The sequence below is a fragment of the Mastigoproctus giganteus genome, chromosome 11 (genome assembly GCF_048544385.1).
Source record: "Mastigoproctus giganteus isolate SK-2022 chromosome 11, ASM4854438v1, whole genome shotgun sequence".
In the NCBI taxonomy this organism is placed as follows: domain Eukaryota; kingdom Metazoa; phylum Arthropoda; class Arachnida; order Uropygi; family Thelyphonidae; genus Mastigoproctus; species Mastigoproctus giganteus.
This window is the reverse complement of record NC_143585.1, coordinates 83,389,660-83,404,098: the sequence shown is the minus strand read 5'-3', so window position 1 is coordinate 83,404,098 and position 14,439 is coordinate 83,389,660. Positions and strand designations below refer to the sequence as shown.

The following is a 14,439-nucleotide window of genomic DNA, read 5'->3' as shown; positions in this document are numbered from 1 at the left end:
AAAGCATGACTTATTTTGTTACAAACACAGGAAGTGAAGGAAGATTTATAGAAAACAGAAAGTTATTTTGATCTAGCTCTAACTTCTATAAATTATCATGATGAAATGGATGGAAACAGATTCAAAATTTGGTTCCATTCACAATTGTTACCAAACAATCTGAAAAATTTTGTTATCATTATGGATAACACATTGCCTGTATCATACTGCATATTATAAGAAAAACTACCAACGTCATAAAAAAAAAAAAAAAAAGAAAAAATATAATAGCTCAACCATCATGGAATTCCTTGTTTTGCCCCATGTGCTTAAATATGATATATATGAGATGGCAAAATAGAATAAAAAGGGGGGAAAAAAAAAAAAAAAAAAGGTTTATTTGTGATTGGCTAACTTCAATGATTGGGTACACAGTTATTTAACTATTACTTTATCATTAACTTGAACCCAACTGAATTAATTCAAGCACAATTAAAGGAAAGATGTTAGATGAAACCTACAACCTTTAAAATTATTGACATTGAAATTTTAATTTATTTAGTCATAACAGAAGTTTCAACAGTGGACTGACAAATGTATTGACTATGTCTGTAAAATCGGAAAAAAAATCATACTGGGAAGCAGATGGAATTGTAGAAAAGCATGTTGAGCATTTGATTATCAATATATTATCGCAGGTTTAAATCCAGTCTTCGGTTTTAATCCATAATCACTTAAGATATTTTTAAAAAAGGCTCTTTTAAGAGCCAAACTATTACATTAAACTGTTTGTTTTATTATATGATTAAATTTGCAGGTTTTAAGCCAGAAGAGAATCAGATCATGAAATCTGAAAGGTCATTTGCATCTATAATGTAGATGCAAATAATTAAATATAACTATTTAACTGATTAATCAATTGATTAAATAGTTATAAATAATCTTCAGATTAATGATTGCATTCATTGTCAAAATAATTAATTGTAAACCCTGACCTAGTGGTCGAGAATTTTTTATTTTATAAAAATATTGTAAATAATCATTTTTAAAATATCATATTTTCAGCACAAAGCATAACTTCACTTTATTTCAAGTAATGGATAGAGTCACTTTGAATAGGAATAAATAATAGCATTACATACTTTAAATTTCTAATTGATTGAATTTTTCTCAATTATGAACACATTATTTTTCATAATATTTTGTGTCATCTGTTACAAAATATTTTTACTTAGCATACATAGCCTTCTTAGTATAGCATATTATAAATATTGTTTTCTCTGAATTAGAAAATGTAGGCTTTCTGTACAAATTAGAAATCCATCTCACCATGTAATATCTTTCTCACTATAGGGGGAACCAATATTCCATTAGTTTTTTAAACTCCTACACTCTATCCAAAAGAGAGCAATCAGATTAATTAATGATGATTAATTAACTAATCATTCCAATCCATCTCACATAGATGTTCAGTTCTGGCTGTACCCTTTTTATGGTTCTACTGAATCTGCAATTTCACCTTTCTTCTAAATCTCGTCCAAATACACATACTAAATAATCAACATCTATTTACAGTTCAACTCAAACTCATGATACTAACGTCCTTCTTTCTCATCATTTCTCTTACTACTGTTACTACTTCTTTTCAGCATTAAGCTTGCAGCTTGTTGCATCCTTCCACCTAAATTTGGTTCTTCTTGAGTATCTCTGGTCTTTTGGTGTGAATTCCCTTATTTTTTTAATTTAATTGTTTATGGATTCAATTTTTCATTAATCTCTTATGGTAGAATTCCTAGTTTTGTCTCTTAATGATTTCTGAGTAAACAACTGCTTTATATATATTCTTGTTTTTGTTTCTTTTCTTAGGTTCTTATTTTTCCAAATGATACTGTTTAAGCATCCGGCTATTTTGTTAGCATTGTTCACCAGAGTGGGGTGCAGTAGCATATGCTCTTTGAATAGACTGGGGTTCAAGCCCCTGACTGTTAAATAGGGTAGATTTGCCAACCCACACTGGATCAGTGTGGCAGATTATAGTCCATTTCCCTCAACATGAACTGTTGAGGAGGCATATATCCTGCAATGGATTGATAATGGCTGCTGCTTACCTTTTTTTTTTATCTCCCTATTTTATTGCTGCTGTTAATTTATATGCTAAAGTATTTAAAATAATAGAATTTATATTTAAATTCTATTTTTTTCCTTCTAATTCCAATTTAACTCTTACAGGGTCCTCAGAAGTTTTAATGATCTTGTTTTATTACTGAAATTTTCACACTATATTTTGCTGAAATTTGTTTAAATCTGTGCAGCAATATTTGTAAACCATCTTTTGTTTGTGCAAGTTAATGTCATCCCACAATTTATCATTTTTAATTCTTTATTTTCTATTTTAACACCTTTCTTAACTTTTAAGTCTATTACTCTAATAATCTCGCTATAATAAGAGTGAAACAGTAGGACTCAACAGACCTACTTATTTGGTACCTTTTCTAATTGGTACTTCTTTAGATAAGGTGTTTCAGTTCTAGAGTTTGATTTTTCGTATAATTTTCTTTCACAAGATTTTGCACTTCTCATTAGGTTTTTAGGTAAATTTCTTTCTTCTAATATGTTTACTACATCTTCCAATCTTACTCTATTAAATATATATTTTTTTCAGATTAACAAAGCAAAGGAATAGTGATACATTAAATTTAATACTATAAATTAAATTCTGTTGCCTCTATTGTTCTCCCGGCTCCACTAATCACTTGGAACTCTTTGACTTCCTGGCGCCCCCGTAGCCAGGTGGGAAGGAGCAGCAGTGCGTAGCACACGCTTCTTGATTAGACTGGGGTTCGAGCCCGTCGCCACCAAATACGGAGGATGCGGAAAGGTCAGGGAATGACCACCGCATATCCCGGAGCAATATGGCCTTAGTTGCTAATGCTCCTAAAAACCCAAATAACTAACTAACTAACTAACTAACTTTGACTTCCTCTCTTGGAAACTTTACCTTCTCCAGTCCAACCTTCCTAACAGTGAAGTAATTTTCCTTGGCGATTTTAATGTTCATAACTCCAGCTGGCTTCCGTTTTCCAGTCACGTGGACCCAGCTGGTCCAGTGGCGGAGCTATAGACCCGCACCCCCACAACTATGGGGGGACAGGAGGTTTGGAGGAATTTGGGTGCATAATGGGTTTGTAGGGATGCTAGTTTTTAGAGATGGTGGGAAGCCACAGACTGTTCTAGATTAGGCCAAGAGGACTACATAAGACAGACCGTCGTGCAGGAACAGTTCAGTTTTGAACAGTGATAAGTTATTTTCTTTGTGTGCCATGTTTTTGTAAAAATGAGTTTTTTCTCTTTGGTTTCCTCTTTCAGTGTGAATTTATGTAAATATTACTAACTGTTATTATTGACTATTGTGGAAAGTTATCTGTTAGTTTATATACAATCATGGATATTTAACATCATTAAGAAACTCGGTGGGGCCGAATTTCGCAAGAGTAAAAAATAAAACATGAACAAACTGCAAAACTTCCAAAAATTAGAAGGTTTTTCATAAAAAAAGACATCAGCGGATCTTCAGAAAGGTTAACAACTGCTGTTACTCTTGAAACCAAGGCCGACTAACTTGACACCACTGTTTCTACCACAACAGCTACAACTGTGCCCTCATTTGACACTTCTGCCAAAACAACTACCATCATCACATCAGCAAGTTCTTTCAGTGATGTCAATGGTATTAACGTTTCAAGCTCATCCACTACACTCTCACAAGTTTGATTTCGAGGGGAATCAGCTGAGGAGGAAGAAGTAAAAGAATGTTTATGTGTTATAGCAAACGAAAAATATCCGAGTGATCGAGGACACTATCACAAAACCTAGAAAATTCAAGAATAAAATAATTCATCATAGAGTGTGGGCCATGTCGACCAGGAGGCCCTTTCCCTGCTGTGCCCTCATTTGACACTTCTGCCAAAACAACTACCATCATCACATCAGCAAGTTCTTTCAGTGATGTCAATGGTATTAACGTTTCAAGCTCATCCACTACACTCTCACAAGTTTGATTTCGAGGGGAATCAGCTGAGGAGGAAGAAGTAAAAGAATGTTTATGTGTTATAGCAAACGAAAAATATCCGAGTGATCGAGGACACTATCACAAAACCTAGAAAATTCAAGAATAAAATAATTCGTCATAGAGTGTGGGCCATGTCGACCAGGAGGCCCTTTCCCTGCTGTGCCCTCATTTGACACTTCTGCCAAAACAACTACCATCATCACATCAGCAAGTTCTTTCAGTGATGTCAATGGTATTAACGTTTCAAGCTCATCCACTACACTCTCACAAGTTTGATTTCGAGGGGAATCAGCTGAGGAGGAAGAAGTAAAAGAATGTTTATGTGTTATAGCAAACGAAAAAAATATCCGAGTGATCGAGGACACTATCACAAAACCTAGAAAATTCAAGAATAAAATAATTCATCATAGAGTGTGGGCCATGTCGACCAGGAGGCCCTTTCCCTGCTGACGAAACTAGTGAGAGACATTCTTTTAGTGATTACTACTACACAATTAAATCTAAAGCCGGGATAGAGCTTCAAAGAATCTGGCTCTGTTACATTCCGAAGCTGAATCGATGTTATTGTGAACCTTGCTGGTTGTTCGCTGACAGGAGAAAATTGAGTTCTTATGCTTGGATTGATGGTATAAATGACTGGAAAGGTCTGAGTAAGAAAATAAATATGCATGAATTATCAACATTCTTGGAAAAGAGGATACGCAGTTGATGATGCACTAGAGTCCCAAGATGGCCTCCGTAGCCGAGTGGGCAGGAGCGGGAGTGCAGTAGCACACGCTCTTTGAGTAGACCGGAGTTCAAGCCCCTGACTGCTGAATACGGTCGATCTGCCAACCCGCACTGGACCAGCGTGGCAGATTATGGTCCATTTCCCTCAGCATGAATTGTTGAGGAGGCTTCCACCCTGCAGTGGGTTGATAATGGCTGCACTTTACTTTACTTTTTAGAGTCCCAAATAAGAAAAGAGGCAAACTTTTGGAGGCAAGTTCTTCATTGTTTAATTAAAGTGTCCCTTTTTCTTGCTCATCAAAATTTGGCATTTAGAGGTCACATGGAACACGCTGGATGTGGAGAAGTAGAAGCAAGCAACTTTTTGTCTTTGATTGGACTTTTAGCAACATATGATTCAGTACTGAAGAAGATAGGAAACCTGAAAGAGAAATCAAATACTTAAGAGTCACGTTAATCTCATTTTGGAACGTCTTAAAAAAAAACATTGTTGGATGAGCTCAAAGATGCTTCGTTTTTTTCAATAGTACTTGACACCACTCTGAATATTACCAAAGTCGACCAGTTAAGCATTTGTTTTCCGGTACATTAAAGTTATGGTTGATCAGAAGGGAAATCCAGTTGACCTGAAAGTAAAAGAATCATTTCTGGGTTTTTCCCTGTGTGTGACCATTCAGCATCTGGACTAAAAGATAATATTATTAATTTTTTTGAAAAACATGGTATAGACCTAAACAAGTGTAGGGAATAAGCCTACAATGGCCAAGTGTTATGATTTACGATGAACAAGCCTACGAGGGCCAAGTCTATTGATATAAAAGATGCTGAAACCTACCTCAACAACGTTTATGAGGAGATAAGACAATTAAGGGATTCTTTTCAAGAAATTAAGGACTCAAGTATAGAACTTGCACTTTCATGGGGAATAAATAAAACATCCCCAGGGCTAACATCTGGTGAGTGTGGGCTTGGCAAACCCAGGGTCCCGAGCTGGATATCATCATTCTTCTCTTTCTTGGTGATTCCCTTCTACTTTTCTCTCTCTCTCTCTCTCTCTCTCTCTCTCTCTCTCTCTCTCTCAGGGTAACTCGGAAATTTTTTTAGCTGGCGCAGCATAAGCCTCAGGCTTCCTTGCACTACATGGCTAGTAATAATGATAATAATAAATCCTAAGTTTCAAAAGAAGAGACTCCATCAAGTAAAAATGCACTTTGACAAATTTAGTCAAGACAAAAGAATCGAAGATAGCAAAAAGAAGTTCAAAATAGAGGTTTATTTTAAAGTGTTCGACATTCTAATTTCCCAAATAAGAGAATGTTTTGAGTCCTTCAGACAAATAATGAACAAATTTGAAGTTTTGAGTCCCAATATTTTAGACAGAGTTAGTGATGATGAGCTTTACCACTTATCAAAATGTTTAAGTGACCAATATAATAGGGATCTGATGAATTCTTTTCCTCAACAAATGGTTAGCTTCCGTTCAGTTATGAGAAAAGAAATTAAAAATGCCAAAAATGGACATGCCATTATTTGTCAAAATTCAACTGTCTGCCAGCTTCCCTGAGGTTTGTACAGCTTACATTTTATTCACCACATTGCCCGTGACAGCTGAGAGATCGTTTTCAAAACTGAAGCTAATTAAGAGCTATCTTAGAAGTACAATGTCACAGGAGCGACTCACTGGACTTTCTATTTTGAGTATTGAAAACAAAACTGCTCGGGGAAAAGATTTTAATCTGATTATCGATTCATTTGCTGCAACAAAGTCCTGAAGAAAGAAGTTTTAAATTTTTTGTAAAAGGCTATGTATTTTTAAAATATTTTTTTAGCATTTTTTTAGTTTTTTCTAATTGGCTACATTATACTATTTTATAGAGGCTATGTAAATATATTGCATAATTATATTTTATTGTACATTTTGATTTTACATATATTTCAATCCTATCCTTTTTGATTCTTTTCTTCAAACTGTTAACTAATAAGTAGACATATTAGAAAAAAAATTAAAACATTAATTATGTTTTTAATCATTTATATTAAAACAATATTTAGGTATAAACTAAATAATACAACCTTCTACATTTAAAAAAGTGGAAGTTTCTTAACAATAAAGTGGTATGATAACATGAGGGCTAAGTGGATGGGGAAATAAAGGGGGTGCCATGTTTTAAGCAGCAGAGGGGGATGCAACCAAACTAAGCACTGCCACTGAGCTGGTTGAGATGCTGAGGCTTTTGCAATTACTAATGGCCTTGCGCAGATTATTCATTTACCTACCAGAATACCAGACAATCCTAACCACACAGCCAACATGCTTGATCTTTTTCTCGCAAACAATCCTTCTAAGTACATGGTTGTGGTGAGTGGTCCCCTCTAGGCACCTCAGATCACAACTTGGTGATCGTCTCTTCTCCAATGGCGCCTCTCGTGATCATTCTCAACCTTGTGTTGTTTGGTATTACAAGAATGCAAAAGGGGATGATTTGCAAGATTTCTTTTCTTCTTTTCCTTGGTTGAATTACTGTTTGAAATTTTCTAATGTTAACATTTGCTCATATCATGTCAGCGAAATTATTCTTGTAGGGATGGAATCCTTTATTCCACATTCCACCTTAAAATCTCATCCTTTATCTAAACCTTGGTTTTCCAATAAATGTGCTAAGGCTATTCAAGAGAATAATGTTGCATATTGCAATTGGCTTGTATCCAAATCTCCAGGTTCATTTTCTGCTTATACCAAAGCTCGCAGCAATTATAAAGCACTTATTAATCAGCTCAACCTATATTTTGAACAGTCTAAAAGTAGAAAACTTGCTTCTTATTTCTTGCCCAAGCTATTAGCCACAACTTTTGCCCATCTCTATTTCCACCTCTTTCAAAACCAGATGGTTCTTCTGCCACTTCAGCCAAAGATAAAGACCTAGCAATCAGCATCCTATTTTTCTTCCAACTCATATATTGATGATCTTGGTAAACCACCTAACACCATTCCCAGTACATTCCATTCAATGCCATTTGTGGTCTTCCATCAAAAGGATGTCAGAAGGATTCTGAACAATCTTGATACTAAGAAAGCTCCAGTTGTTGTTGTTATTATTTAAAAGCTATTGGCGCAAGAGCAGCTTATGCTATAATGTGCCTACCCTAGGTAGGAGGAAAGCTCCAGTTCATGATGGTATTTCTCCACTTGTTCTCAAAACTGAACTTACTCCTGTTCTGTGTCACCTTTTTTTCACTTTCTTATTCTAAAGGTGTTTTTCCTTCTGCTTGAAAATTTGCTCATATCCAGCCAGTTCCTAAAAAGGGTGACAAATCCCTACCATCCCATCAACCTTACTTCTAATCTTTCTAAAGTAATGGAGAAATCAATTAAGTGGCAACTTTTACCCCAGGGGCTCACATCTGGTGAGTATGGGCTTGGCACACCCAGGGTCCTGAGCTGGATATCATCCTTCTCTTTCTTGGTGATTCCCTTCTGCTTCTCTCTCTCTCTCTCTCTCTCTCTCTCTCTCTCTCTCTCTCTCTCTCTCAGGGTAACTCAAACGTTTTTTTTTTTTTTTTTTGGCTCGTGCATCATAAGCCTCAGGTATCCTGGCACCATATCACTAATAATAATAATAATAATAATAATAATATTAAACTATGTAGAAACCTTCCATCTGATCAACGATCGCCAGTATGGATTCCATCAGTGTTGATCCACTGGTGATATTCTGGCTTATGTTACCAATATATGGACAAATTCAATGGAAAAAGTTTGATGAAACTCAAGCAGTTGTTCTTGACATTTCAAAGGCTTCTGATTGTGTCTGGCATAAAGGTATTCTGAATAAGCCTCCATTTTATGGTTTGCCAACTGTTTTTTTTTTTTTTTTTTTTTTGAAATTGAGTATCCAGTTCTCTCTTTCACTGCAGGTGATGGTAGATGGCTTGCTGTCTTCTAACTTCTCCACTAATGCTGGTGCTCCCCAAGGATCAGTTCTTTCTCCCACTTACCAGAAAACCTATCCATAGTTTTGCTGATGATAACACGTTGAATTCCACCTTCCAGTTTGAGAAACCTTGTCCTGCACAAACAGCTTCAACTTCTCGAATATTCACTACATACTTTTTGCAAGATATAAGACCTGTCTTATATCTTGCAAAAAGGATTCTTCTGCTCCTATGCTTATCTTCGATGACATTCCAATTTCTAGACACGATCATATATCTCTAGTGGGGATTATCCTGACTTCTAATTTCTCTTAGCATAAGCACATTACAAATATTGCTTCCTCTGCAACCAAAAAAATGGCTTTTCTGTTTCACTCTTAGTATTACTTTTCTTCCAAACAGCTGTTTCTCTGTACAGCTGTTATCATGGAATATTGTTTCCACATTTGGGGCAGTGCCCCCAAAACCACTTTCAGACTTCTGGATTCCATTAAAAAGAGGGCAGTTAGGTTAATTTATGACCCATCTCTAACAGAGTTTCTCCAATCTGTCTCATAGACATTCTGTTTCTGCTGCATGCATTTTCTATAGATGCTTCCTCGGGCACAGTTCTTTGGAATTGGCTTCTAATTTCCTGCTCTCTTTTCTAAAGCAGTCCAAACACATGCTGCAACCAGTCAACATCCTTTTACTGTCCAACTTTTCACTCACAGAACCAACTTTTCTTCTTCCTAATTTATTCATTCAACTTCTGTTTTATGGAACAATCTCCTGTTTCCTGAAAATTTGCAATCTACAGAAGTTCAAGTCTGATATCAACAAAAAAAAAAAAACAAACAAACAAACGTGGATATTGATAACTAAACTGTAATTCTCCGCAAACATATACATTGCAATGATTTCTGATAATTGGTTGCTCAAAGTCAGATGCTCAGTTGATCAAAGTCAGATACTAAACTGTTTTATCTGTCTAGGACCCAAATTTTGTTTTGTTGCATTTTTAATCTGCCATATCAACCTGGGCTCTCAGTGGAATAAGACTATTATAATTTATGAATCTGTAGCACAAATGCTAATGTTTTCTTTAAAATTTGTGAATAAATTTAATTTTTAAATGGCTTGAAGAAAGAGCTGCAAATAGTAAATGGGGAAAGTGTTAGGCACTTCTTTAGTATTTCTTTGCAGTTCATTAATAAATATGTTGCAGCAACCAATCAATGCCCAAAGGACATATTTTCAATTGAGAGAGAAAAACATTAGGATTTTCAGATTTAAAAAAATATATATACTAGCATGCACATTCAAATTAGTTTCTTCCTCCCATTCATATTTGAAGGATGCAAAATTTAATTACCCACAGGTTACAATAATAGATTATCGATTGTGAACCGATTTATTATGGAATTAAACATTTCATTCAGGAAATGACACAATGGGCAACACAGTGGCATTTCACACTATGAGTAAAAAAACATTAAGGTTATTATGTCATAAAACATGTTATTATGAGGCGTTTATACCACTTAAAAAAAAGATAAGTATCTTTATAAGGGTTTTTTTTTTTTTTTTTTTCAGTGGAGGAAACGACTTGTATTATCAAATCATTTAGTCATCATCATCATCAGCATTTTCAATCCACTGCAGGATGAAGGCTTCTCCAGCAATTTTCTAGTTCCTTCTGTTTTTGCAATGGTCATCCATTTACTACCCATGAACTCATGAATTTCATCTCTCCATCTCTGTTGTTATCTTCCAGGTTTTCTTCTAGCTCCTATTGGGTACCATCCTGTTATTTTCTTAGTCCATCTGTCATCATGTCTTCAAGCTATGTGTCCTGCCCAAGACCATTTGAGTTCTTTAGTTTTGATAAGAATGTCTTTTACTTGAGTTTGCTGCCTAATCCACGTGTTTCTCTTCTTATCTAACAGTCCGATTCCCAATATAATTCGTTCATTTCTTTGCTGTGTAGTTCTCAGCTTCTCTTCCATTCTTTTGGTGAATGTATACTCCCCACCAATGTATACTCTGAAGCATAAAATAATGAACCAATGTATACTCCCCACCATGACTTATAGAAGTGAAACAAGTTTCACTTCTATAAGTCATGGTGGGGAGTATACATTGGTTCATTATTTTATGTTTCAGACAAATTGGGATATTGCTCCTCAGTATGTGACTATATTTCCTGAATGCTATCCATCCAAAATTTATTCTTCTCTCGACTTCCAGCCATTTATCATTATTACAGCTAATGACTTGTCTGAGATAAGTATATGGATCCACCTTTTCAATTACTGCTCCTTCAACGATTATATCCCTTTCTGTGGCATACTTGTTCATCATTACTTTTGTTTTAGCCACATTCATCTTTAGTCCAAAATCCTTACTAACTCTGCATAACTGATTAAGATTTTCCTCTAATTCTTTGGGATCGTGGCTTATGACTACGATGTCATCTGCAATCGTAAATGGTTTACTCTCCTTTCACATTGACTCCTTTCTGTGACCAGTCTAATCTTCTGAAAGCTTCCTCAAGGGCAGCAGTAAACAACTTCAAAGATATTGTGTCTCCTTGCCAAACTCCTTTCTTAATTTTAAATTTGCTATTGTCTTTGTCTAGTCTAATAAAGGAAGTAGCGTTCTCATATATTTTCTTCAAAATCATAATACAGTCAATTCCGGTTATTTGGGACACATTGGGACTAGTGCATTTTGGCCCGATTAAGCAGCTGCTCCAATTATCCAAAGTTTCACGTAAATAGTTAAAAATACAATGGACCCCTGCTGTACAATTGGTTCACCGTACACTCAAATCACGTTACGATGGACTCACCACAGTAAAGTACCGTTCACTATACGATGTGTAGTAAGCGCTGGTCATTGTGATCATGTTTGTGAATTGAATTTTAATTCTATTAAACAGCGATTTTAATTAGCGAAAATAGGAGGAATATTATCCACAGGTTATAAAAGTAAAGATATATTACGCACAAATTTACTCTTTATTACCTTACCAATTAAATGATACGTGAAAATCAGAAGAATATGCATGATAATCGGAAGAATATACGTGATAATCGGAATAATTAATACGTACTGTAATATGTACATACTAACTAGTTGACATTTCTGTTCACTGACATTTGTAGGTGGATGTTAAAATTTAAAACAGTAAAAAGATAAGCAATCAATAACAAAGAACACGGCACACACAAATTGCAAGTAACACGATATGCGCAAGTGAGAACGGAGTAACAAGTTATGAAGCTTTAAAAATAGGAATGAAGAGAAGATTCCGAAAATTTATTTTTTTTATATGATTCAAGATTTCATGGAAGTGTAAACACATTTTTACCACAGAATTCCAGCTGTCAGTATTATTGCAAATTCAATAAGATCGAGTTTACTATCCATTTATGAAAGATTGCGCTAACAGAAAAGCCCAATAAACAGGTGACTGCTAATTGTTTTTATTGTTTTATGGTTGTGACCTCCAGAAATCTGACCGAACTACGTGGTACAGTCGGAGACAATCGTAGGGTAATCTCCAGTGCTGCGGTCTCCTGCCCCAGTTATACAGCATGTTGTCCATTAAGTGAAGTAAACGCTGGCTATTTTCTCGATTGGGTTCTGTTTTTTACAATTTGCCCCAAATGCTGCCCCGATTAACCGGTGGCCCAAATAACCGAATCCACGGTACATGGAGTATTTATGCCTTGTCTTTCCAGTGCCTGAAAATTGCCTTATGCTGTATGGAGTCAAATGCCTTTTCATAATCCACAAATGCCAGGCATAATGGTGTTTTATATTCATTTGCTTTCTCCATTAGCTGTGATATTACATGAAGGTGATCCATAGTTGAGAATCCTGTCCTAGCTTGCTATCAATCTATCAATCGAAAGAGCTAGCTTGCTCTTTCGACTGATTCTCATCAAGTATTCTTTTTAATCTGTTAGTAATGACCCTTGTGAACAACTTGTAGAAGTGAGATAACATAGTAATTGGTCTATAATTTCCAATTTATCTCCTTTCTTATGCAGCAGAACTATAATTGCATTATTCCACTCCTTAGGTGTCATACCTTTTCTAATGCATTTTGTGAAGAGTCTTGCCAGTTTCTGTGTCATATCTCTTCCTCCCAATTTTAACAACTCTACAGTAACTTCATCTTCCCCCGGATCTTTCTGATTCTTCATTTTCTTCAGTGCATGTTCTACCTCATCAGGAAGGATATCGGTGATTTAAGTCCTTTGTTTTCCCTTAATGCTTGTTCTACTTCTCTTGTGTTAAATCTTCTTATGTCCTCTCTGAGTCTCTTTCTAATGGCTTTGCATAACTCAGTGTACTCAATTTTCTCCTTGTCAGTGTTTATCTTGCTCTTCATTTTTTGCCTTCGGTTCACCATAACAAGTGTTTCTTGACTAATTTTTTCTTCTTTGGATTTATTTTTCCCTATAGGTTTCTTGGGTTTTATCACTTTCAGAAAGTTGTAATATTCCTCGTCGATACCTTGGTCCTGAACAGTCTGTAGAAGCTCAAATTTGTTCTTAAGTTCCAGTACATACTGCTTTTTATCCTCTTCTATTATCTCAAAGACCTTCGTATTATTTACTCGAGTCAGTTTTTTCCTTTGTTTTCTTACAGCTATATCAAGTGTGCATCTTACCATTCTGTGATCACTTCCAACATTTACCTTGTTCAGGACAGCAACATCATTCGTGATATATCTTCTGTCAGTGAGGATGAAGTCGATTTCATTAGTTGTTAATCTGTTTGGGCTCTTCCATGTCCACTTTCTGTTCACCCTTTTTTTGAAAAAATTGTTCACTACTGACGTTCCTCAAAATTCTGCAAATTCTTTCATTTCTTTCACCAATTTTTCAAAATTTCGTATAGTTTCCCTTTATGTACTGTTTTGTCTCCTTCCAACCTTAGCATTCCCGGGGGCTCACATCTGGTGAGTATGGGCTTGGCATATCCAGGGTCCTGAGCTGGATATCATCATTCTTCTCTTTCATGGTGATTCCCTTCTACTTTTGACACACTCTCTCTCTCTCTCTCTCTCTCTCTCTCTCTCTCTCTCTCAGGGTAACTCGGGAACTTTTTTTTTTTTTTTTTTTCCTGGTGCAGCATAAGCCTCAGGCTTCCTTGCACCATATGGCTGTTAATAATTTAAGTCCACCATAATGATAGTGTAGTGGGTTTTCTGCTCATCTAGAAGATTCAATTTCGGTGTACATTTCTTCAACCTCTTCATCATCATGTCTTGATGTTGGTGCATAAATCATTATAACCTTCAGCTTGTACCTCTTAGAAATCCTGAGTAGTAGTCTTAACACCCTTGGTGATGTACTTTTGAATCCTAAAATGTTGTTTTTTTTTTATATCTTTATGGACCAGAAAGCCAACTCCACCTTTGCTCCTTTAACTGTTTCCATTGTGTACAGCAGATTTCCACTTGATAAACTTATAAGCAATTCATTTCTTCTTCTCCTTTCAGCCAAGCCAATGATATTCCAATTCACATTTTCTAATTCCTTTTCCAGCTGTAATATCCTATCTTCACCGATAAGCAATTTTACATTGTAACAGACCAAGTTCAGTTTCCATGCATGGCAGCCTGGTCGTACCCAGAGATTCTTAGCACCTTCTGCTTCCACTCTGATCCTCTCGCTGCCGTAAGAGGTGGAGTGAAAGCTGCTGGGGACTGAGGGCCATTTGTTTTGTCA

General features: G+C 35.8%; 1 protein-coding gene across 2 annotated transcripts in view; it reads right to left on the bottom strand.

Moving 5' to 3' along the window:
• LOC150078196 (uncharacterized) overlaps positions 1-14,439 on the bottom strand; it is an 881,600-nt gene that overhangs the window by 147,561 nt on the left and 719,600 nt on the right. The gene's annotated exons all lie outside the window — the stretch shown is intronic.